Source organism: Monodelphis domestica, chromosome 2 (assembly GCF_027887165.1).
Source record: "Monodelphis domestica isolate mMonDom1 chromosome 2, mMonDom1.pri, whole genome shotgun sequence".
In the NCBI taxonomy this organism is placed as follows: domain Eukaryota; kingdom Metazoa; phylum Chordata; class Mammalia; order Didelphimorphia; family Didelphidae; genus Monodelphis; species Monodelphis domestica.
This window is the reverse complement of record NC_077228.1, coordinates 236,767,052-236,791,854: the sequence shown is the minus strand read 5'-3', so window position 1 is coordinate 236,791,854 and position 24,803 is coordinate 236,767,052. Positions and strand designations below refer to the sequence as shown.

The 24,803-nt window shown below is 36.4% G+C and overlaps 1 protein-coding gene across 8 annotated transcripts in view; it reads right to left on the bottom strand.

Moving 5' to 3' along the window:
- RBFOX3 (RNA binding fox-1 homolog 3) overlaps window positions 1-24,803 on the bottom strand; it is a 1,135,878-nt gene that overhangs the window by 492,649 nt on the left and 618,426 nt on the right. For all 8 annotated transcript variants that reach the window (XM_056814226.1, XM_056814231.1, XM_056814224.1 and 5 more), the window contains one exon: window positions 3,164-3,281. The gene's annotated coding sequence lies outside the window, so the exon portion shown is untranslated. The remainder of the gene's footprint in view (window positions 1-3,163; window positions 3,282-24,803) is intronic.

Below are 24,803 nucleotides of genomic sequence, written 5' to 3'. Positions count from 1 at the left end.
CATTCAATTTTGCCCTCCTAATACAACATAGCCTGTGGGTACAATGATACCAAGACATGTGAATGAACAGTAAAAGACGAGTTAAAAATCCATGTTTTGTTTGTTATTCAATGCCAAATAACTGTAAACTATTAAGCTTTTATGTAGGCATGGAGTTGGGTGAAAATTGTGCCATATACCAAACTAGCAAGTAGGCTAATCAATATTAAGGAAAACTCCCACAAAAAAGCCCAAGGTGCATTTGTATATATAGTGTGGGCCAGAAGAAAGGATGCTTGACTGACAATCAGACCTGCATTCCAGAACCTGCTCTGACAAATGTTTGATTTTAATAAAATTATCTTTAACTTTTTTTGCTTGACAATGCATATCTGTTATGAGGACTTTTCTTTTTTCTTTTACAGTGGGAGTGGAGGGAGGATAAAGAAGTAGGAAAGAAAACGGATTTTTGTGAATTGAAAAAAATCAAATAAAATAATATAAAATTCTATTTTAGCCTCAGTTTTCTCCTCTAACACGGGCACCACTCTGGTATAGGCCCTTATTACCTAACACATGGACTGTTTCATCAGACTATTGGTCTCTTTGCCTCAAGGCTCTCCTCACTCCACTCAGCTGTCAAATTGATTTTCCAAAAGTACAAAACCAAGTCATTACTCTGCCCCATTCAATAAACTCCATTGGCTACCTATCACCTCCAATATCAAATATAAAACTTTTTTATATCATTTAAAACCATTCACAACCAGGACCCTTCCTGCTTTTCCAGTCTCTATATACTGTATTTCCTCCTTCTCTTTCCCCCTCCCCATCATTCAGTAACATCCACCTCCTTACTTACAAGCACACAAGGGACTTTTAACTCCAGAATGTGGGCATTTTTTTTTTAACTGGCTTCCCCCTATGTCTAGAATAGCCTTCTCTCCTCATTTCTGCCCCCTGGCTTCCTTGACTTCCTTTAATTAAAAATTCTGCTTTCTACAAGAAGCCTTTCCTGATACCCCCCTCAATGCTGAAATTTCTCTTCTGGTGATTATCTCCAGTTTATCCTGTAAATAGCTTGTTTGCATATAATTATTTGCAAGGTGTCTCCCCTATTAAATGGTGAGCTCTATGAAAGTAGGGACTGGTTTTGTCTTTATTCCCCTTTGTATTCCCAGTGCTTAATACAATACCTGTCATACACTAGGTATTTAATAAATGCTTACTGATTCAATGATTATTTCTTACTCCTAAAATAGGGATAATAATACTTGAACTAATTGTATCATGGGATTGTTGTAGTGTAGCAAGTATGTACATTTTTTCCCCATGAAGTTTGGGTTCTGTCTATGGGAGCTGAGTTGGACTTGCTTAATTCACATGTTTTATATTATTGGCATCATTGGCCCAGTTTCTGTTTCTGGTATCTGGAATCCAACAAGAATCTGACCAATGGGAAAAGAGGGAACACAAATATTTCCAGTGATCCACACAGAACCAAGGCCCCAAACAGGTTATCAGTCCCAGAGGGATGGATTGTACTTTGAACAAGCATGATTTCAGATTTTTTTTTTCACTCTTAATTTTTTTCAAACCCTTATCCTTTGTCATAGAATTTCTAAGACAGAGGAGCAGAAAGGGCTAGGTAATGGGGGTTAAGTGACTTGCCCATGTTCATATAGCTCTGAAGTATCTGGGACCAGATTTGAAACCAGGTTCTCCCAATTCCAGGCCTTGCACTCTAACCACTTTGTTACCTAGCTACCTCTTTCAGTATTAATTTGATACTCTTCGAAATTCTATTTATTATATCAACTAGTTAGGTCTGAATGTGCTATGAGCTAGCCAAGAGCTTAGGAAAGATTCTTCCATCTGATATCTACACTGATATCCTACTAGAAATTTCCTATTTCTAAACTCCTTCTAGAACCCCATTCTTTTCTCTCCTGATATGAAAAAATAGTTTTGAATGGAAGAGAGCTTAAAGCATTTAAAGAGTTTGAAGATTTAAGTGATGTAAAGATGCCCCTTGTACTGGAGATATTACTCAAAGAACACAGTAAATTCAGAAAGCAGGTTTAAAATAACGAGGTGACACATTCCTGATGAGTGGTAATCTGTTCTAAAATCCATTTCTTCAGACACCAGCATAGAATAAACCAAAGAATCTAACCATCTTTGATTAGATACCCATCTTAATTAGTGTTGTGCACCATGGATCATTGCACTTGAAGACATCCGGAGACTTTGGCCCTAAGGGCTTCTTGAGAGATTTTTCTTTGTATTTATTAACCCACTTTCTACCTTGGCATTCTGCACAATAAGGAAGCCTCATCCAAGGCTAATGATAGGCAAAAACCATCTCTGGGGAATAGAATGAACTCATACCTACAGTACAGGTGCCAAGTATAATAAAGTTTTCTTAGTCCAACCTAAATATAGGCTTCTGCCCACCTCAGGGAGTTTAGAAAAGGTCTCTTGTGAGTAAAATCTTGTCTGCTTTGTAGGCACCCAATATGGCTTCTTTGACAAAGCATTTTGCTAACTGATCCTGAGATGAGGTCCTGTTAATAAAGGAGCTGGTTATTACAAAGTGTTATTCTACTCTATGTCAAATGGAGGTGGGGGAGGCTCAGAAGAAGGGAAGAGAGATTTTCAAAATGACATGCAATATAAATGACTGCTGTAACCAGAGAGTTTAATGAAAAGGCTGTGTAGGAATTTATGGACAACCCAAGGATAATTAAAATTATTTATCTACTTACCTCCCTTGCTGGCTGATCAGTCTATTAATTATCTATTATACTCCCACTGATTTGCATTTCAGTGAGGCAATTGAATAAGGACAGTTGAAAAACACTGAGGCATTGGAGCAAAGGTAAGAAAAAGGGACATTAAGGTGGGGAAAGTGGGAGCTATAGACAATTTAAACTCAGTAGACTCTGAACTAATTAACTGACAATTTAAAATCAGTGGTAGAGATTTCATTAATAAAAATAGTGTAAATAACTAATAAAAATAGTTGCCATGGACCATGTCATCTTTTTTCTCAGGGAGAAGGAATTGTATTCAACTTTGAAGTTAAGCCAGCAGCAGCAAACTCATTCCACCTGGCCACTCAGTCTAATACAAAGAAAAATCTCAATGTGGCAGCAAAAGAATTATTTAAAGGGGAACATACCTGTTTTCAGAAGCAACCACTCCTGGAGGCTTATACAGCAAGTTTCCTGCTGAAGGGGACAGGCAGAGCAGTTAAAATGAAATGTTGGAGAATTCTTCCCTGTTGTTCAGATTGAACACTGTATTTAAGAAAGAAAACAAAAGAACAAAACTGTATTCAATGTCTGAATATACAGAGCATATTGGATGTATACACTTACATTTTGATTAAAAATATCATGAGACAATGTCATGAGAATAAAATCTTTTGAATATTGAAAGAGAGAAAACCTTAAATAGAATGATCTCAGCTCTTTCACTTCTGTTTGTAAGACTCATAATAATAATTAACTAGTGCTTAATATGTGCAAGGCACTTTGCTAAGTATGTTAAAATTATAATTTCAGTTTATGTTCACAACAATTCTAGGAGGTAGGAACTATTATATTCCATAATCATTTTTACATTTGAGGAAACTGTGGCAAATATTGTGACTTGCCCAGGATCACAAAGCTATTAAATATCTGAAAATGGATTTGAATTTGAGTCTTCCTTACCCTAGGAGCATAATTATAACCATTTGGAGGACCAGAATAGCCACGAGTCCATATTGCTTCTCTAAATACTGAGTAAGTAGGACTAAAAATGTATTTAACTTAAAAATGAAGTGCCTGGTACATAATGGGTGCTTAATAAATGCTTGCTGACATTATTTGATAATGTAGCGCATACTAACTTAAATGCTAAAACTAGCTAGAACTCCTAACTTGAGTTACTGAGTTCCTTAAGACAGGCCAAAGTTCTTTCTTAAAGTATAGAAATTTCATACCAGAATTTGCTCATTTATCAATCGAGCTTTTATGGGAACCAGAGATACAAAGAAAAATATTTAAAAGTCTTTGCCTTCAGATAGCTTGTATTGTTTTGTGTTGTCTATGTTGCACAAAATGAATATGAGGTGGTCTTGGATGGGGATGGAATAACAACTGGAGAGGAGAAACTAAAAGAGATTTCTTGCAAAAGATGTTCCTTGAATAGAATTTTTTTTTGAAAAATATTTGTTATTGATATCTTATTTTTATGCTTATCCAGAAAACAATTCACTTGACAGAATTTAAACAAGAAAAAGCAGATGAAGAAAAAAAGGATTCAACCAAATTGATCAACATATTGATAGAATTTGACATTGTTTTACACCTAGGGATATGTGCTCCTTCCCACCCTCCAAAACCACTTCTCTGCAAAGCAGTGAGGGGAAGGTGTCTACTAGTAATTCTTTGGTACCAACCTTATTCTTTATATTTTTGAAATTTTCATTTTCAGTTATTTTGTGGTACTATTTATTCTTATTCACATAAAAATGTGGCAGTTATTCTTGCCATTAACATTACTATACTCACTGTTTGTTTCCTTGGTTCTGTTTACTTTGTATCAATTAATTTAAATCTTTACATATTTCTCTGCATACATCATATTAATTATTTATTACCAAACATTTATTTATTATATGATATTTTCAAAATATGCTTAGTCATTGCCCACTTGAATATAATTTTTTTTTAATTCTTTGCTACTAGAAAAAAAAGGCTCTACATGTTTTGAGTCCTTTCTTTTATTGTCATAATGTTCGCTCTGTAATAAAAGGCTAGCAGGAAAACCTCTAGGCTAGGTTCCAGAGTGTGGACATTTCAGTCATTTTATTTCCAGGATTCCAAATAGTTTTCCAGAATTATCATACTAACTTAGAAATTTGAGATAGATTTTAAAGGAAGCCATGGATTCCAAGAGTTGAAAGTGAGGAAAGAATGCTTTCCAGGCAAGTGGGACAACTTGAAAAAGACACAGAAATGAGAGATAAAGTGTTCTGTATGTGAAAAAGTAAGTAGGCCAATATGACTAGGATGCAAATATTTTAAAGGAGGTATTATATGCAATATGTCTTTAAAGATGAGAGTCAGTTTAAAGAGCTTCAAATGTCAAATGAGTCACTAGTTTGCTGGAGGTGATAGAAACACCTTGGCGACTCTATAGTGGATAGATTGGAAAGGGGAGAGATTTGAGACAGGGAGACAATTATGAGGCTGTTGCTATAAAAATAAGTGATAAGAGCCATTAAAGTGGTAGTTATGTGAATATCGAGAAGGACATATATAAAAAAGATGTTGTAGAGAAAGGAGTATCGAGATTTTGCAAGTCACTGATTATAATCCATTAGATCATAAATTCCTTGATGATACCTTTTGAAAAAAAGATGCTGAGTACATGGTAGGTGATCCATAAATGTTTATTGAATGAATGGGCAGGGAGTGAGAGAAAAAGACTAAAGGATTTACCAACCCAGGTGAGTAAGAAGATGGTAGTGTCACAATCAATATCCTCATTCTAGCTCTCAGAAATAGGAAAATGATAATCCCACTGGTCTCTGCCCTCAGCAGATCTTACTTGGAATATTAGGTTCACATTGATAAACTAGAGGACATATAGAGAAGAGCAATCAGAATGGTGAGCCTTGAAATCATGTCATATGAACATTGATTGAAAGAATAGGACCTGATTAACCTGAAGAAGAGAAGAGTTGGTGGTGGTAATGATGGCAGGGAAGATGTGATCATTGTCTTCAATAATTTAAAGGGCTATCTCACTGAGGAGAAATTAGACTTATTCCATTTGACCAAGAGGGAGGAACAAGGAGTAAAGGGTAGAGTTACATAAAAATTCATTTAGGTTGGATATCAGGAAAAAAATCCAAACAATAGGAGCTTTCCAGAATCCAGTAGATAGAGTGCTGGGTCTGGAGTCAGGAAGACTCATCTTCCTGAGTTCAAATTCCACTTCATATACTTGCTAGCTACTCTGGGCAAGTCAGTTAACCCTGTTTGCCTTCGTTTCCTCGTCTGTAAAATACAATGGAGAAGAAAATGGCAATCCACTCCATTATCTTTGTGAATAAAAATCTCAAAGGGGTCACAAGGAGTTGGACATGAATGCCTCTAGTGAGAGTCTTGAAGCTGAAGTCAAATGATTATGTGTGGGCATTGCTTTCATATACAGGTGGAACTAGATGTCTGCTGAAGATCTGAATGATCTCAAATCTGGTGGTGTTATGGTTAACTAATGCTAATATGATACTAATCTTCAAGAGGTTAATGATATTGTAAGGGATATTGGAGTTGGCTGAAATGAGAACCTTGCCACAAATCCTTCCCGGTTATCTAAGGTTACAGTGATCTTGCCCTCTTCCCTCTTCCAATACTTAATGTCTATACAACACATATAGGCATTTCTCATATACACTCCTATTTTGTGCTTCATTGTAGGCATATTTCTAAGATCCTGAAGGTCAGAAAATATATATTATTGTACTTCTTGGGTCTTGCAAATAGTAAATATGCAATATGTTTTGTTGAATGGATGAATGAAATGCTTCTTGAATTTATTAAATTCTTTTTTGAGACCTGATTCCTTCCTTCCTTTCTTTCTTTCTTTCCTTCTTTCTTTCTTTCTTTCTTTCTTTCTTTCTTTCTTTCTTTCTTTCTTTCTTTCTTTCTTTCTTTCTTTCTTTCTTTCTTTCTTTCTTTCTTTCTTTCTTTCTTTCTTTCTTTCTTTCTTTCTTTCTTTCTTTCTTTCTTCCTTCCTTCCTTCCTTCCTTCCTTCCTTCCTTCCTTCCTTCCTTCCTTCCTTCCTTTCTTTCTTCTCCTCCTCCTCCTCCTCCTCCTCCTCCTCCTCCTTCTCTTTCTCCTCCTTCTCCTTCTCCTTCTCCTTCTCCTTCTCCTTCTCCTTCTCCTTCTCCTTCTCCTTCTTCTTCTTCTTCTTCTTCTTCTTCTTCTTCTTCTTCTTCTTCTTCTTCTTCTTCTTCTTCTTCTTCTTCTTCTTCTTCTTCTTCTTCTTCTTCTTCTTCTTCTTCTTCTTCTTCTTCTTCTTCTTCTTCTTCCCCTTACTTTGCATCTTGGAATCAATACCATGTATGGGTTCCAAGGCAGAAGAGAGGTAAGGGCCAGGCAATGGGGTTTAAGTGACTTGCCCAGGGTCACACAACTGGAAAGTGTCTGAGGCCAGACTTGAACCTAGAATCTCCCATCTCTAGGCCTAGCTCTCAATCCACTGAGCTACCCAACTGCTCCCATGAGACCTGATTTCTAAAGGTCTTTCTTGCTTCATGAAAAACTTAGTTATGGGGTAGTTTTAAAAAGACTGCAAAGAAAATAAAGGGGGGATAAGAAAGGAAGGGGGTAGAAAGGGAAGTAAAATGAGGGAGGGAACTAGGGGGACTGATTAAAAACAAACATTGGTATAGAAGGAAATAGTGAAAGAAGAAAAGGCAGGATCAGGAGTAGAAATCAAAATGCTGGGAAATACACAGCTGGTAATCATAACTCTGAATGTGAATGGAATGAACTCACCCATAAAACGCAAGCAAATAACAGAGTGGATTAGAATAAAAAACCCCACCATATGCTGTCTGCAAGAAACACACATGAAGAAGATAGATACACATAGGGTGAAAGTAAGAGGATGGAGCCAAATGTATTGGGCATTAATTGATAAAAAAGAAGGCAGGAGTCGCAATCATGATATCTGAAAAATCCAAAGTAAAAATAAATCTAGTTAAAAGAGATAAGGAAGGTAATTACATCCCGCTAAAAGGCAGTATAGACAATGAGGAAATATCAGTAATCAACATGTATGCACCAAATGGCATAGCATCCAAATTTCTAAAGGAGAAACTAGTAGAGTTCAAGGATGAAATAGATAGAAAAACTATACTAGTGGGAAACCTGAACCTTCCTCTATTCGAACAAGATAAATCAAACAAAAAAATAAATAAGAAAGAGGTAAGAGAAGTGAATGAAATCTTAGAAAAATTAGAGTTAGTTGATTTGTGAAAAAATATATATAGGGACAAAAAGGAATACACCTTCTTTTCAGCAGCACATGGTACACTCACAAAGATTGACCATGTATTAAGGCATAAAATTGTTGCAAACAAGTGCAAAAGAGCATAAATAATAAATGTAATTTTCTCAGATCACAATGCAATGAAAATAATAATTAGTAAGGGTACATGGAGAGTTAAATAAAAAATTAATTGGAAATTAAACAATACTAATCTCCAAAACTGGTTAGTCAAAGAACAAATCATAGAAACAACTAATAATTACATTGAAGAAAATGACAATGATGATACATCATTTCAAAATCTATGGGATGCAGTAAAAGCAGTACTCAGGGGGAAATTTACATCCTTGAGTTCATATATTAACAAATTAAGAAGGGCAGACGTCAATGAATTGGGCATACAAATTAAAAAACTAGAAAGTGAACAAATTAAAAATCCTCAGATGAAGACTAAATTAGAGATCCTAAAAATCAAAGGAGAAATTAATAAAATTGAAAGTCAAAGAACTATTGATTAATAAATAAGATTAGAAGCTGGTACTTTGAAAAAACAAATAAAATAGACAAAGTACTTGTCAATCTAATTTTTTAAAAAAAGGAAAGAAGAAAACCAAATTGACAGTATCCAAGATGAAAAGGGAAACCTTACCTCTAATGAAGAGGAAATTAAGGTAATCATTAAAAACTCTTATGCCCAATTATATGGCAACAAATATGGCAATCTAGGTGATATGGATGATTACTTACAAAAATATAAATTGCCTAGACTACCAGAGGAAGAAATAGATTACATAAACAACCCCATATCAGAAAAAGAAATTGAACAAGCCATTAAAGAACTCCCTAATAAAAAATCCCCAGGGCCAGATGGATTCACAAATGAATTCTATCAAACATTCAAAGACAACTAACCCCAATATTATACAAACTATTTGACAGAATAAGCAAAAAATGAGTTCTACCAAATTCATTTTGTGACACAAATATGGTACTGATCCCAAAACCAGGCAGGTCAAAAACAGAGAAAGAAAACTATTGACCAATCTTCCTAATGAATATAGATGCAAAAAGCTTAAATAGAATACTAGCAAAAAGACTCCAGAAAGTCATCACAAGGGTTATTCACTATGACCAGATAGGATTCACACCAGGAATGCAAGGATGGTTCAATATTAGGAAAACCATCCACATAATTGACCATATTAACAAGCAAACTGACAAAAATCACATGATTATCTCAATAGATGCAGAAAAAGCCTTTGATAAAATACAACACCCATTCCTGTTGAAAACACTAGAAAGTATAGGAATAAAATGGCCTTTTCTAAAAATAATAAACATTATATCTAAAACCATCAGCAAACATCATCTGCAATGGGGATAAACTAGAAGCCTTCCCAATAAGTTCAGGAGTGAAACAAGGATACCCATTATCACCTCTGTTATTTAACATTGTACTTGAAACACTAGCAGTAGCAATTAGAGAAGAAAAAGAAATTGAAGGTATTAAAATTGGCAATAAAGAGACCAAGCTATTACTCGTTGCGGATCATATGATGGTCTACGTAAAGAATTTTAGAGAATCAACCAAAAAGCTAGTCAAAATAATCAACAATTCAAAGTCTCAGGATACAAAATAAACCCGCATAAGTCATCACTATTTCTATATATCTTCAACCCATCTAAGCAGCAAGAATTAGAAAGAGAAATTTCATTTTAAATTGCCCTAGACAATATAAAATACTTAGGAATCTATCTGCTGAGGCAAACTTAAGGAGTATATGAACACAACTACAAAACACTCTCCACACAATTAAAACTAGACCTAAACAATTGGAGAAACATTGATTGCTCATGGGTAGGATGAGCTAACATAACAAAAATGACAATCCTGCCCAAATTAATTTACTTATTTAGTGTCATACCCATTGAACTACCAAAAAACTTTTTTACTGAATTAGAAAAAAAAATAACAAAGTTCATTTGGAAGAACAAAAGATAAAGGATATCCAGGGAAATCATGAAAAAAATGCAAAGGAAGGAGGACTTGCAGTCCCAGATCTGAAACTATACTATAAAGCAGTGGTCATCAAAACAATTTGGTACTGGCTAAGAGACAGAAAGGAGGATCAGTGGAATAGACTTGGGGTAAATGACCTCAGTAAGACAGTCTTTGACAAACCCAAAGACCCCAGCTTTTGGGACAAAACCCCAGTATTTGATAAAAAACTGCTGGGAAAATTGGAAGACAGTGTGGGAGAGATTAGATATGGATCAACATCTCACACCCTACACCAAGTTAAACTCAGAATGGGTGAATGACTTGAATATAAAGAAGGAAACTATAAGCAGATTAGGCGAACACAGAATAGTATACTTGTCAGATCTTTGGGAAAGGAAAGACTTTAAAACCAAGCAAGAGCTAGAAAAAAATCACAAAAAAATCTTTGATTACATCAAATTAAAAAGGTTTTGTACAAACAAATCTAATGCTTCCAAAATTAGAATGGAAGCAACAAATTGGGAAACAATCTTCATTACAAAAACCTCTGACAGAGGGCTAATTACTCAAATTCATAAAGAACTACACCAATTGTACAAAAAATCAAGCCATTCTTCAATTGACAAATGGGCAAGGGACATGAATAGGCAGTTTTCAGTTAAAGAAATCAAAACTATTAATAAGCACATGAAAAAGTGCTCTACATCTCTAATAATCAGAGAAATGCAAATCAAAACAACTTCACACCTAGCAGATTGGCTAACATGACAGCAATGGAAAGTAATGAATGCTGGAGAGGGTGTGGCAAAGTTGGGACATTAATGCATTACTGTTGTGAATTGCTGTGAATTGATCCAACCTTTCTGGAGGGCAATTTGGAACTATGCCAAAAGGGTGCTAAAAGATGGTCTGCCCTTTGATCCAGCCATAGCACTGCTGGGTTTGTACCCCAAAGAGAAAATCAGGGAAAAGACATATACAAGAATATTCATAGCTGCGCTCCCTGTGGTGGCAAAAAATTGGAAAATGAGGGCATGCCCATCAATTGGGGAATGGCTGAACAAATTGTGGGATATGTTGGTGATGGAATACTATTGTGCTCAAAGGAATAATAAAGTGGAGGAATTCCATGGGAACTGGAACAACCTCCAGGTATTGAAGCAGAGTGAGAGGAGCAGAACCAGGAAAATGTTGTACAGAGAGACTGATACACTGCGGTAAAATTGAATGTAATGGACTTCTCCATTAGTGGCAAAGCAGTGATCCTTAACAACTAGGAGGAATCTATGAGAAAAACCCACTATCCACATTCAGTGGAAACACCGTGGGAGCAAAAACACTGAAGAAAAACAACTGCTTCAATACATGAGTCGAAGGGATATGGTTGGGGATGTAGACTCTAAATTAACATCCTAGTGCAAACAACATGGAAATAGGTTCTGATCAAGGACACAAGTAATACGCAATGAAATTGTGTGACAGCTATGTTAAGGGTGGGTGGAGGGGAGGGAGGTAAATAAAGTGAGTATTGTAACCAAAAAATAAAAAAGAAATAAAAAAAAGAAATGTAAAAAAAGAAATGACATGGCCTTAAGACTCTTCATCAACCTGACAACTTTCTCTGTCTATGCTCTCTATTTCATTAATGTGATGCTCTATGTATACTGAATGTACATTCTAAATATTGGTACTAATACCTGAAAAAAAAACTTAGTTATATTAACTGGTTTAATAAACTTTTATTTTAAAAAGCATTTTAATCAAATGGGTTTGAAAAACACTTGATTAAGAAGGGAGGTTATCAGTAATAACTAGGTCATAGAAGAGATATAGAAGTGGAGGGACTGTGTGGTATAATGCAGTGGTTCTCAAATCACATGTCAGGTTGGGACACCACAGAATACATTAAATTTTCTAGAGAAATAGAGATAACAGACAGCTGTCTAAGTAGGCCCTTCCTTTAGACACCACTTGAACTATCAATTTCAACATCAGACTGTATTTCATTCCTTTTGGTGACATTCTTACATGTATGAAATAGGTTTTTGTTTACTTATATGTTAAACTATGGTAGTAGTTTCTTGAATTTCTTTTTTGTGACATCATATCTTTGAAAAGCTGGATTTTTGATAGTTGCTGTGACAAAAACTCACAAAACTGTGCCAATCCCCAAAAACAATGTGGAACAAAAAAGAAGGTTGCTGTGACCCAACTGATTCCAAGATTTGAGTTCTGCTATGCCCAATAGGCACATACAGCTCATTAGGAAATAATGTGATTATTTAACAATGAAATCAATTTTTCTTTTCTTTCAATTCATGTCACTTTTTCAAATGGCTACTAAGTCATTAAGATATTGATACTTATTATTTTTACATAAATACTTATAAAAGGAACTCTATTATTTCTTTTGCCCTAGCCATAAAAAATTACCAACACCACAAACTGAGAAAGTTTGGCAACCAATGGCATGGTGAATACAGTGATTCTATACTTATTGCAGGAGTTCTGTTCCCAACACCACCACAATAGGTGAAAATCCACAAAGTAGTGGGAGAGCAAAGAAACTGATGCTATATTCACTGAGCCAATCAGTGCCCAGTATACAGAACATAGGGCTGGTGAGGGGCACCCATGGATCCCAAGCTGTTGGTTAGGAGTTAGTTCAACTCCCCCACCCCCACCCTAGGAACATCACCTCAGGCTCGTTAGCTCTGGCATTCCCGAGGGGGACAGAAGGGGTGGTTTGTGGCCAAAGGGGCAGAGCTGGCCAGTGGCCCAGAATGAAAAGGATAGTCAGAGCATCTCTGTCTCACGGCAAGCTAGGCACAGTAGGGAAGGGTTCCTCTGTCCCTGGGCCCCACTTCTAGCGGTTTGGCCCAGCATCCTAGAAAGTGTCCTGTCAATGTTGTGCATGTCTTTTAAGACCTGCTCTGGGCCTGCTCTCTCCTCTTCTTTCAGTGTAACTCCCCTGTGCGCCAGACCCTGCCCTCTCTGGCTTCTCTGCTCTCAACATTCCTGCTCACCACCCACATTCAGGCCTAGTCCTGCCTCCCCCAGGCACCCACCCTAGCACCTATTCCTGCCCCCTCTTCTCCCTCTGTGGGCAGCCTCCCATATTGGGCAAGCCCCTGATCGGATCCCTACATCCATTGTTCATGCCCCAACCTGGCTGTGTGTCCACAGGTCACATTCCTCATGGCGAGTGAGCACACATCTTAAACCCTAGCTTCCTCCTTTCCCATACCAAATACTGGGGGTGGGGGTCCTGAACTCCAGGTGCCAGGGCTACAGGCCTTAGTCCTCCAGTCAGTTTTCTGTCCACTGAGACCCCCTTTCCACCCCCAAGCTCATCCCCATCCTTGAGGTTTGGACAGAAAGACCTTCTCCCTTCTTAGACCTCATGCCCCCAGGTCCTGTTACTCAGTCCTGCTGTCCAAAGCACCTTGCCTGGGCTCAGCTGCTTTCTTGGTTGGGTCATGGATAGGGGGTTAGTTGCTTTTTGATATTTCAGTCAATAAACTGGTGTTTTCTAAAAAAAATCCCATGATATAGTGAAAACTCCATGATACAGAATTATATATACATATGTGTATTTATGTATATATATTTTTAATATATTTTTTAAAACTGCAATATAGTGAAACTGCAACAAGTGAACTGCAATATAGTGAGGGATGACTGTTGATGTTTAGATAGAGGATTCAAGGCCAGACATTGCCATACAATTCCATGATTATGACTCTTGCAAAATCACTATGGTTTTATCACTCCAGGAAATATTCTAAGCCTCAAAGTTGCAGCAAATGTTTTTACCTACATTGAGAAAAGGAGTTTCCTCATCTGAAACTTACTTTTAGCAATGAAGTTACAGGTCCAGTACCTTCCAAGGAGCCTCATTAAGATGGTAGCGGCAAACAGCAATACAACTAAGCTTACTTCAATAACTATTTTCATTTGTATTAATTTCAATATATGAAAAAGCATAACAATGTTTGTTTACTCCATAACTGTTCATCAATATTCTTTAACCATTCATTCTCATCCAATTTTTCTCTTATTGGTCTCTATTCTAACAAACAAGTTTATACTAATTGCTAAGATCCCAATTTGGATTGCCTTCTGTTTTCAACAAGCAACAGATTCTCTTTCCCTCATTCTCTTTCTTGTTTCTCTGAAAAATTCTGCCAATATCAAATTTCCTTTACCTTACTAGCCGATTATCTAGAATTCATTAATGTTTAGGTTTGGAGGAAAGACAGGAAGAAAGGCAATTCTATCAGATGGCAGGAGACAACCCTCAGAAGTAGAAATAGACTTGGAACTATAAGAATCTAATTCCTCTAGTTGCTCAGTTGGGATAGGGCCAGACGTGTGAATAAATCTGTATAAGGACCTCATGGGTGAGGAAATGCCCTCTACTAATGCAGATTAATACCTTTTCTTCAACTTGCCAGGATGTGTCAGAGGCAGATTTGAAACTAAATCTTATTGGTCTAAAGGCCAACTTTTTAACTTTAGTTCTGGTCTATTTTTCACTTACTGGAAATACTATTAAAAATCTTCTACTTATTCTACTCCCCAAGATGTTTAGTGTTTTGATAAAATCAGTATGGTATATAAGGAAGAGAGTTTTTTTTCCTGGCATTCAGGGCTCCAGTTTCTAGTCTTAATTCTCCTGGCAAGCTCTGTGGCTTACTTCAGGGCAAGTAAGTATATATTTTCTTTCTGGACCTCAGTTTTCAAATTCATATAAAACTGGATTCAGTGATCTCTAAGGTCCCTTCTGGGTCCTACAATCTCATAAATCTATGAATTCATCAATAGAAGCATGAAAGTGCTATCTGGTAATACACATTTTGGTTTCTGCAGCAATCCCAGGGAGAAATCTACAATACACATTTGTACGGTAAGAGTATCCTTCCAACTGCTATATGTCCTCATAGTGGAATGGTACCTTCCTGAAGGTAAATCTATGTCTGGTAACCTATAGCTTCGTAGCAACACACACAGCAATTCAAGATTGCCATTGAAGCCAAATTCCCCAAGTAGCCAAGATGAAGAGAGGAGGCAGAAAGAGTCAGAATAGGAATGTCAGCAAGGGTTCCTAGGAATATATCATCAGCAGACATTCCTCTTTCACTCACCATGAGGTAAATCAGCATTGTTACCCCATTTCACAAATGAGAAACCTAAAACTCAGAGCTACTAATTGACCTGCCCAAGGCTACATTAACAAAGAAAGGGGGAGAGATTTATTTATAAGATCTCGTTCCCAGACGTGAGCTTCTAATCGGGTCCTTCTCTTTCTCAAATCTGGAATTCCTTAATTTTATATCTTCTTTTCCAGTTTCCCCTCTTTCCATCTTCCCTATAACCCATACCTCTCCCTTCTAAGATATAACCAACTTATCCCTTTCCTCATCCTTACAGACTATTGCTTCTCAATTCTGATGATGTATCAATAACTGGAAAGCAAAATGCTACAGTTAGCAGTCCTACTGTACTGTAACCAATCGTTTTTTAAATTGATTCTCAGGGCTATATGTGCATAGTGAGGTAGGGCTGGATCCCAGGAGCTGCTGCAGCCCAAAGGAAATAGGCATACTAGGAAAAGTTTCAAGAAATGAAGAGACAGAGATAGAGACTGTGTGTACACAAGATAGAAGAGAGGAGAAGATGAAAGAGGAGGTAAAAGAAAAAAAGAAGAAACAAAGAATGAAAAAGACTGTTGGGAAAACTGCATTTGGGTAATTCTTTCTGCAAGTAGGGTTTGGAATTGGGATTCAAGTTGTACAGGAGAGTAGTTTAATTGAGAAAAGGATATAGGCAATGTGGCATGGTGAAAAGATCATTGAATTCATGGGGGGGGGGTGGCGTATCCTAGGTTCTAAACATGATCTTGCTATTAACCAAATACAATATCTTGGGTAATTCACTATCTTTTCTGAACCTCAGTTTCCTTATCTGGAGAATAGGTTTAGATTAGCTAATCTTATAATAGACTTAAAAAGGCTCAAGAGGCAGACAACCAGCACAAAACAGGAGAGTATATGAAAGCTAGAGACTTTGAGGAGAAGTCTTGTGGGTGGAAATACAGCAGAACTAGGAAGCTAGCCTTGTTCCTTGAAATATATGCTGAACAATCTTGAATAATGACAATGGAATTAGAAGAAAGAGGGTCTAAAAAGGAACGGATGGAAGATGACTTTGAGACAGTTCTGCCTTCTTGCAGAGTACATTAAAAAGAAAAAAGCCCAAAATTTGTACAAGAAAGTTAGTGTCTGTCTTCTAGGGATGAGGTATAGGTAAAGAAGGGCAAGATAACTTCCTTCTTCAGACACTAACATTGGCAACATGGCAACTAACATGGCAACACTAACCATTATACCTAGCAAGAGAAGCTTCTCTTGGTGAATATTCCAGATTACCAATCAGCTTATAGTCTCAGGAAATCTTCTCTGCACATAAAGATACCTCAGAGGTCTCTTAAGCTCATATACTTAACATTTTATTCACTTAATAAATGGTGTCACTGTTGCCAGCAAGTCCTCCTGGTAGAAGGAACACTTGTGACAATTAGTAAAACATTCTTCAGCCTTTCCTGTTTTCCCCAGAGAAGGAATTGCAGCTTTCCAAAGGTGAGATAGAAGAGATTCAGTTTAGGACTGATATAACCCATGGCCAAGGTAAGCCCCCAAACTCAGGACTCATATGAATGGAACTCAATCCTGAGGATCTGACCAATGAGAGCCAGTTTGTCTCTCTGGTTCTAATTCAATCATGTAGGTGGGGGCACAGGGGTTAGAAAGCTTGACTCTTGTTGACTATATTTGTATCTCCTCTAGTCTTAGGACATGTTAAATGTTTAATATATGCTTGATTCCCTGATTGACTGACAAAATAATGAAGACTAGAGTTCAAATCTTAACTTCCACACTCACCTTTCTTTGTGCTGTTAGTACCTATATAGTGCCTGGTATATAGAACATATTTAAGATAAATGCTTTTTGACTTTCTAGCTGCAAGACCCTATGCAAGTCACTAACTCTAAACCTCAGTTTCCACATCTATAAGATGAAGATGCCACTCATACCTATTTCATGGTGCTGTTATGAGGAATTAAATTAGTGTAGAGAAAAGCACTTTGCAAAACATTATTGTTAGTCTTTTTTGATATTCTAATTGTTACTTTCTACTATTTCACCTCCTCAGAATTTTACTTAAGGAAACTCTCCAAAATAAAACCCAGATATAGCTCATGTCTAGGTTTCCCCAAATGTGGATAATACGGTCTTCAACTCCCACACTGAAAGCATAATGATACTAGAGTGGTTTGTCATTTCCATCCCCAGCTAAGTTTACAGATGAGTAAATGAAGGTAAATAGGATTAAATTACTTGCTCAGGGTCACATAGACAATAAGCATCTGAGGTCTAAAGGATGAGTCTTCCTGTCTTCATTCACTGTACCACCTAGTTGCCCTTCTTATATGGTAAGTGTCCTACTTTGTGCTGTTCAGAAAATCTCCTTTCTCAAACTAGATAGCTAGAATCTGGGACATTGCTTTTTGATCAATTCAAAATCTCCCCTCCTCCACATAGGAATTCGGTGTTCACAAATATTGTCTTTGAACTACTCTCTCAGGTGAACAAGTGCTTTTCCATATATTCCTGCTGTAAGAGGCAACATATCTTGAAAGCTAATTGCTCGCCCCCCTTCCCCCAGTGGTTTCTGGGTGAAGGAGAATAGAAAAAAGAAAAATTCCCTCCTACTGTACTCTCAGAAAAGAAAAAGAGGGAGTCTTAAAGAATGACAAAGTCCCTGAGCTAATCTTACAGCTCAACATATATGGACAATGAAGGGAGGTACAAGTCTTACCATAAGTGTCTAATCTTTATTATCAACTGGTCATCAATCAAATATGCACAATTACTGAGAAATAGCTCCCTAGATCCTCTTAGCAAGATGCAAGGACAAATGCCTACCTCCACAGAGGTCTTCATAGTCTATATTTTTTGATCTTGTAGTATCCTACACCAATAAATTGATTATGAAATCATAAGTTTGGACTATATCTATATCGATCTACATAGATGCATGTATGCACATAAACATACACAAACACACACACACATATATACATATATATTCCCTTATAATCGTTTGAATTAAGTAGTGTAAGAACTTTTATTCGTGTTTTACAGACAAAAAAAAAAACTAAGACCAAGAATAGTATTGAAGTAGCCACCTGCACAAGGTCACACAACTAAGACTAAGAATTAGTTGGTTTTGAATTTGAAATGAAGGATTTGAACAAAATCCAAGTCTTCCAATTCCAAATCTTGTGATTTCTCTTACTCTCACTTACTCTCACTGTGGTGCAAGTATGCATTCCTTTTTTTCCCTTTTTTTTCTCCTTCATGTTCTTCCTTCCTTCCTTTTACCAGTTGCATATAGAAACAATTTTTGATAATTGATTTCTGACATTTTAGGATTCAGATTTTCTCCTTCTCTCCTTTCTCTCTTTCCCCTCTTCCCAAGTGGTACACAATCTGATATAGGTTATACCAGTGCTTTCATGCAGTACATATTTCCATATTGCTCATGTTGTGATAGAAGACACATATCACAATGCAATAAAAAACTCATGAAAAAAATAAAGTAGGAGATGGCAGGTTTTGATCTGCAACCAGACACCAGCAGCTCGTTTTTTGGCTGTGGATGCGCAGTCATTTTTTCAACAGACCACTATTTCCTTTCCTCAATGACCACCCAAGAAACCACTGGAAACATATTTCTTCATCTCCCAGGACAGCAAGGCAGACTACTTCCAACACTGCCTACTAACTGTTGAGCATCCAGGCTTTTTTATTTCCTTATTGCTGTTATGATATAATGTTGCATATCATAAATAATAATGATGATAATATCTGACATTTATATCATGTTTTACATTACTTCATTTAACACTGAGAGATTGTATGAGGTTGTTTCCACCTTTATATCCATGATCTTTCTATGAGATAGACACTAGTATTAGACTCTACATTTTATTAGTGAAAACTAAGCATCAGAAGGTAAAGTCAAAAACAACAACAAAAACAAAAATCTGATGTTCCGGGCTTATCTTGATTTTTAGTGCAATCCTATTTATTATACTACGCTATATTCCTAGGCATTTGTGTGCATCCCTCCCTCCAACTCAAGTATATTGTAGCTTCATAGGGGCATCTATCCTACTATCAGCACAACGTTCTCTACACACAGAATACTTAACAGGGGTTTATTGAATGACTAATGAGTGAGTGAATGAAAGAACACAAAACCAGGCTCTACTAAAGTTCAGTGTAGAATCCCAAACAACTGAGCCAAGAAAAGAAAATATCTTGAATGAATGGGAACCTCAGAGGCATTAAAAAGGAAATCCCTAGGAAAGGGAGATCTCTAAGAGCCTGTTTCATGGCTAGGTCCTCAGAATATGCCAGAGACCTAGGGGATTCCAAGGCCAGGGAAACTCATTGAATGATTTTCACCCAAAGCACTACAGGCCACCAGGCTATGTTTTCACATTTGTCCAGACCCTTGGGTTGGCAAGAGTCTCTTTTAAAAGCAAGCTGCAGCCAGGGTACATGTGAGCTCCACTTTCACTTTGATCCCATATAGTTTACACTTGCAGCATTACTAGCTACTGAAAACTGCATGATCAAATTCCAGGTCATTACTCAAGAAAAGGGACCCCTCTGCGGTCTACAGCGACAGTTTCAAACCAATTAAAATAAGCCTAGCGTTTTTGTAGGCTGCCCGCTTGCCTGCCTGCCACTCGGCAGGTCTCTGTGGACCCATGCCTGCAATGAGCAAGATGCACGAAATGTTAATGGAGATGCTTAAATGCCACACCAAGGGGATTCTGGTAAATAAGGCCACTCAGAAGAGGCTGGGGGGGAAACTCTCCCAAGCTAACCCTGGAGAAAACTTCAATAAAAATGAGATTGGATTGAAAACAATTCACTCTGTGAGGGCTGGGTCTGTTGGCTGCACTGGGAGGGGTTTTTGGAGGAGGAAAGCTATTTTATTTCCTATTAGTTCCCCTTTGTGAGTGTATATGCCCCCTGCTGACTACACTGAGAGGCTGCCAGGGCTTGACAGCACCCAGCTGAGCAGGCTGGGAGTCCCAAGGTGTAATTTGGTTAATAAAAAATGGCGAGGGAGGAGGTGGCTGAGCAGGGTGGTGGAAGAGGAGAGTTTTGACAAGTGTGGACAGTATTGAATTACAATTCAGGGTCAAAGAAGCTAGGACAAAGATGTAGGAAAAGTCCAGAGGTTGAGAAAAAGTAGAAATGGCCATAGCTTGTCCAATAACTGTACTCCAAACATGCCTATCTTAGGAACATTAGATGACATGTAAATAAACAGAATGCAATGAAATACTATTTAAATCTCAGGGCAGGAAGGTCAGAAAATGATACATCAAGAAGACATAGTATTGAATCTTTTTAAATTTTACTAAGATTGCTCTCATTCTTAAAGTTCTATCATTTTCATTGCTACTACTTCTGCACAGGATACTGATGATCCAACCTTAGAGTACCTGACAACAAAGTAGGCATAAGTCCCAATCTCTGGGTTTATAAATATGCATTTTGCATAAACATAAAGTAATTTGCTATCATACAATTACAAATATGTTTTGGGGAATAATTTTGAGCTGTTAGAGATGGGGAAGGCAAAGGAAGTAACTAGAGAAGGACTAGCAGTTTCCTGATCAAAACAGAAGCTCTGGAAAGGACATAGTCAAATCTAGAGATTTGGCTTTTTTTAGTTCTAAGTCTCAGGGTTCTCACACATCAGTCTTGAAATGTTAAGCACTATCCGCTTATTGTCCATCCTGATTTTATTGAAAAAAATGATCGAGGCTGTCTTACTGTATAGAACACACTCAACATATATTTGAATGCCTGAATATGAACACTTACAGAAGAGACACAAATTTGGACCAAATAAACTTTCATTTCCAAGGGTATTGCATATAAACATATACCCTGATTAGGTCTGTGTGATATTCTATTCTGCATTATAGTTATCACAGACTAATAGCTTGTTTCTATATGTGTGATCTCTCTTACTAGAGAGTAAGTACCTTGAGGGCAGGGAGACAGTTTTTACTATTTTTGTATTTGTCCTAGTGCCTACTGCCCTTCTTTACATATGATATGTGCTTTAAAAATATTTGTTGAATGAATAAATGAATGTGTTCTAAATAAATAGCTATTATAACTTGCTACCAATTTTGAAATTCAGGTAAAAGAAAAATGTTCATGAAATAGATGAGCTACATTGAGTAACACCAATCTATGGAAGCAAACAGTCAATCATCACTTGTGATTTGGGTCTTTATAAGCACCTCCCATGTCTATTTTGCAGATCACTGTGCATTTGACTATCAGTCCAAAAGTTGGTAAGTGAAGCACATTCAGATAAAAAAGTATACATTTGGATTCAGATGATATAGGTTCAAAGTCAAGCTCTGTCAATTGGTGGATATAATTTTGGCAAGTTACTTAACCTCTTTAGGTTGAAGTTTTCTCATCTATAAAATGAGGGGAGGGTGAACTCAATGGTCTCTGGGGTCACTTGTAGCTTTAAGTTTATGATCCTAGTTCAACATCTAGCATAACACCCTGTATATAGCACATGATCAATGAAGTTTATGGATGATGCTTGTAGCAAGGATTTCGAAAGTAGAGACTATTCTCTAAACAAGAGGAAGCATAAATTATCTTAGAATCAAAAGTTAATTTCAGTTTCAATGGGAATACTGGGCACTGTTATGAATGTCAATCCTGAGCTCTTTGGTCAGCTGACTTCCTATTCATCAACACACACAATTATAAAGTAGAAAAAAACCTCAGTGTTTCATGGATTCTAGGTTATATTTACCAAAGTTACCAAGTTTAATCCATGTCATAGAGGTTAGAATGGAAAGCATTGATAAGGCCAAGTTAATTCGATTTAACTTAATTTTCATTGTCATCCCCATAACAGAGAAAAGGACTAAATAGTTTAATACTTTTCTTTTACAAAGCTATGCAGATCATTACCTGGGACATCAACCTCTTGATATGTGCTGACTTATTTCCTGATGACTTCTCTAGAAAAGACGCTCTATAGACTCATCATTTCCAGATTGATTTCTTTTACCTTTCTCCAGATTGGAAAAATCTTTAGATATATCATTAGCCAGTGCAGTCTGTCATCCCTAGTAAATTATTGACTGAGTAAATAGCCCTATATATAGTAGGAAAAAATGTAAGGAGAAAGATACCTAGACCCTCCCTTCAAGAATCTTATAATTTTAAAAGTGTTATTAGTACCTCTTGTAAATTAGTGTGGCCAGTTCCTTAAAAATGAGGTATAAGTTTTCAGAATATAAATGTCAATCAAACAAATGCCACTTAAATAAATACTGGCTGATGGGGGGGGGAAGTGTGGAAGATGAGGCACATATTACAAAAAATTGAATGTAGAGGATGACCTTCAATTATATAATATAACCCCTCCAAAAAAACTATTAAAGGCAAATTAGGTAGTAATACTTATAACAACATGTCCTATAATTTAGTTGTGTAATTATTATCTCACCCATTTTTTTTTTGCTCCTTTCCTAAGAATAAAGTCAGGAAATAGTATAAGGAATACTGCGATAATATTTTTGTTTGCCTGATGAGGTTTTAATAGAAATTTCTGTGTTAAGAGTTGCATTTTAAACTCTATGGTGGGATGAGGAAAGAAGAATGAGGATTAGGGATGGGGAGGAAGTTGTTAGAGCTATGATATTATGGAGACAGCAAATCTCTAAGATAGATTGAATTACACATAGGGTGTTGTGTTTTAGGGGATTTACTACTGAACTAGCTTTTCTTCAACAAGTTGCTAACCCAGGCAGTGGATAAAGCACCAGACCTATGTCAAAAAAGATCTGAGTTCAAATCCATAAGATAATTATTAGCTATGTAACCGTGAACTTAACTTCTTAATCACTCAACCTCTATCTGCTTCAATTTCCTCATCTGTAAAATAGAGAAAATAATAGCATTTACTTCCCAAGAGCTGACAAAAGGATCAATGACATAGTATTCATAAAGTGTTTTCAAATCTTAAGTAAATACATAAATGCTAGCTATAATTACAAAAAAGCCCCATAGGGGCTTTATCATTAAGAAAATAATATAACTCAGATATGGGACTTGATGAAGTTCAGAAGAGGAAGGGAGTTAAACAGTCAATGGATAAGGAACAGATTTGATTAAAGGGGAAAAGTGAACAGGTTAAGTAGAAGTGGGGAGAAGAAGCCCAAACTTATAAATTTCTTTTGTCTATTATAAGTATATATGGACATATACATATGTTGCTAAGTTAATTGAGTCTACAGTACAAAATCACTAGTAGGCAAAAGTAAAAGAACAAATACAGTCTCTCTGCTTAAAGTGCTCATATAATACTAGGGGAAAACAACATTATCATAGTACCAGGTAAAAAGTAAATATATAACTATTGAATACTTCATCTATCTTCTTATCTACTTATTTATCTACATAAATATCTTTTATTTCCTTCTAAAAAAAGAAGATTCTGTAGCCTTATTTGGGAAAACTTTTTTTTTTCCATACAGAAAAAGCATCACTGTGAGGAAGTCCTTCTTTTTATCTGTCCCCAATTCTTCATGATAATTTCACTTTCTTATTTCTGCCCTCAGTGGATGTGATGAATCAAGATCCCTCATCAGATCACCAGTGAAGCATTAAACTATATAATATAATGCTTTCAGAAGCCCTAAGAAGATCAGTGATAAAAAGGAAGGTCTCATATAGAACAAAATATTTATAGCAGCATTTTTTTGTGTGTGTGTGGCAGCAAAGATGCAGAAACAAAGTATGTACCCTTTGAGAAATGGCTAAGTTGTGGTACATAAATATAATGAGATATTACTGTTGTAAGAAATATGAATATGAGGAATACAAAGAAGCATAGGAAGAAATAAACTGATGCAAAGTGAAGTAAGGAGAACCAAGAAAACAATATAAATAACAATTACATATGTAAAAAGAAAGAATAACAAAATGATCAAAATTTAAATGGAAATAATTATCAAGTTTGACCCAAAAGAAAAGATATGAGAAGATACTTCTATTTCTTTGAGGAAATGAGACAGTAATATCTATGTTAGGCATCAAAACATCCCATAAAAGATATGGGAAATTAGGAGTACTAAACATTACTTCAAATAGGGTCAGAATTCTTTGGTGTGTTAGTTTTGTTGTATGATTTCTTTGCCTTTTCTTTCTTTTTCTACTTTCAGGTAGCTCTCAAGGAAAAGCAGGAGAAAGAATACATTAGAAAATCTATTTGGCATGAAAACAAAATAGATCAATAAAATATGCTTAAAATCAAAATATGCCTTTCTGTAGTGGTACTTACCTAGATATATATTTATTGTTCCTCTCTTCTCTCCCTTTTATCTATTCATCTTATTTTTCTTTCTATTCCCCACCCTTCTTTTCTCTTTTCATTCTTCCTGTGATGTCTATAACAAAAGCAACAAAAACAAATTCCTGAATTCTTGATTGGTAAATATAGGTCTGGTCTGTTTGACTTTGCTTTAGTCAGTGGATTAATAAGCATTAGACTTGGAGTCAGAAAAACTTTGGCTCAAATCCTGCCTCAGACATTTACTAGCTGCCTGATCATAGCTAAGTCACTTAAA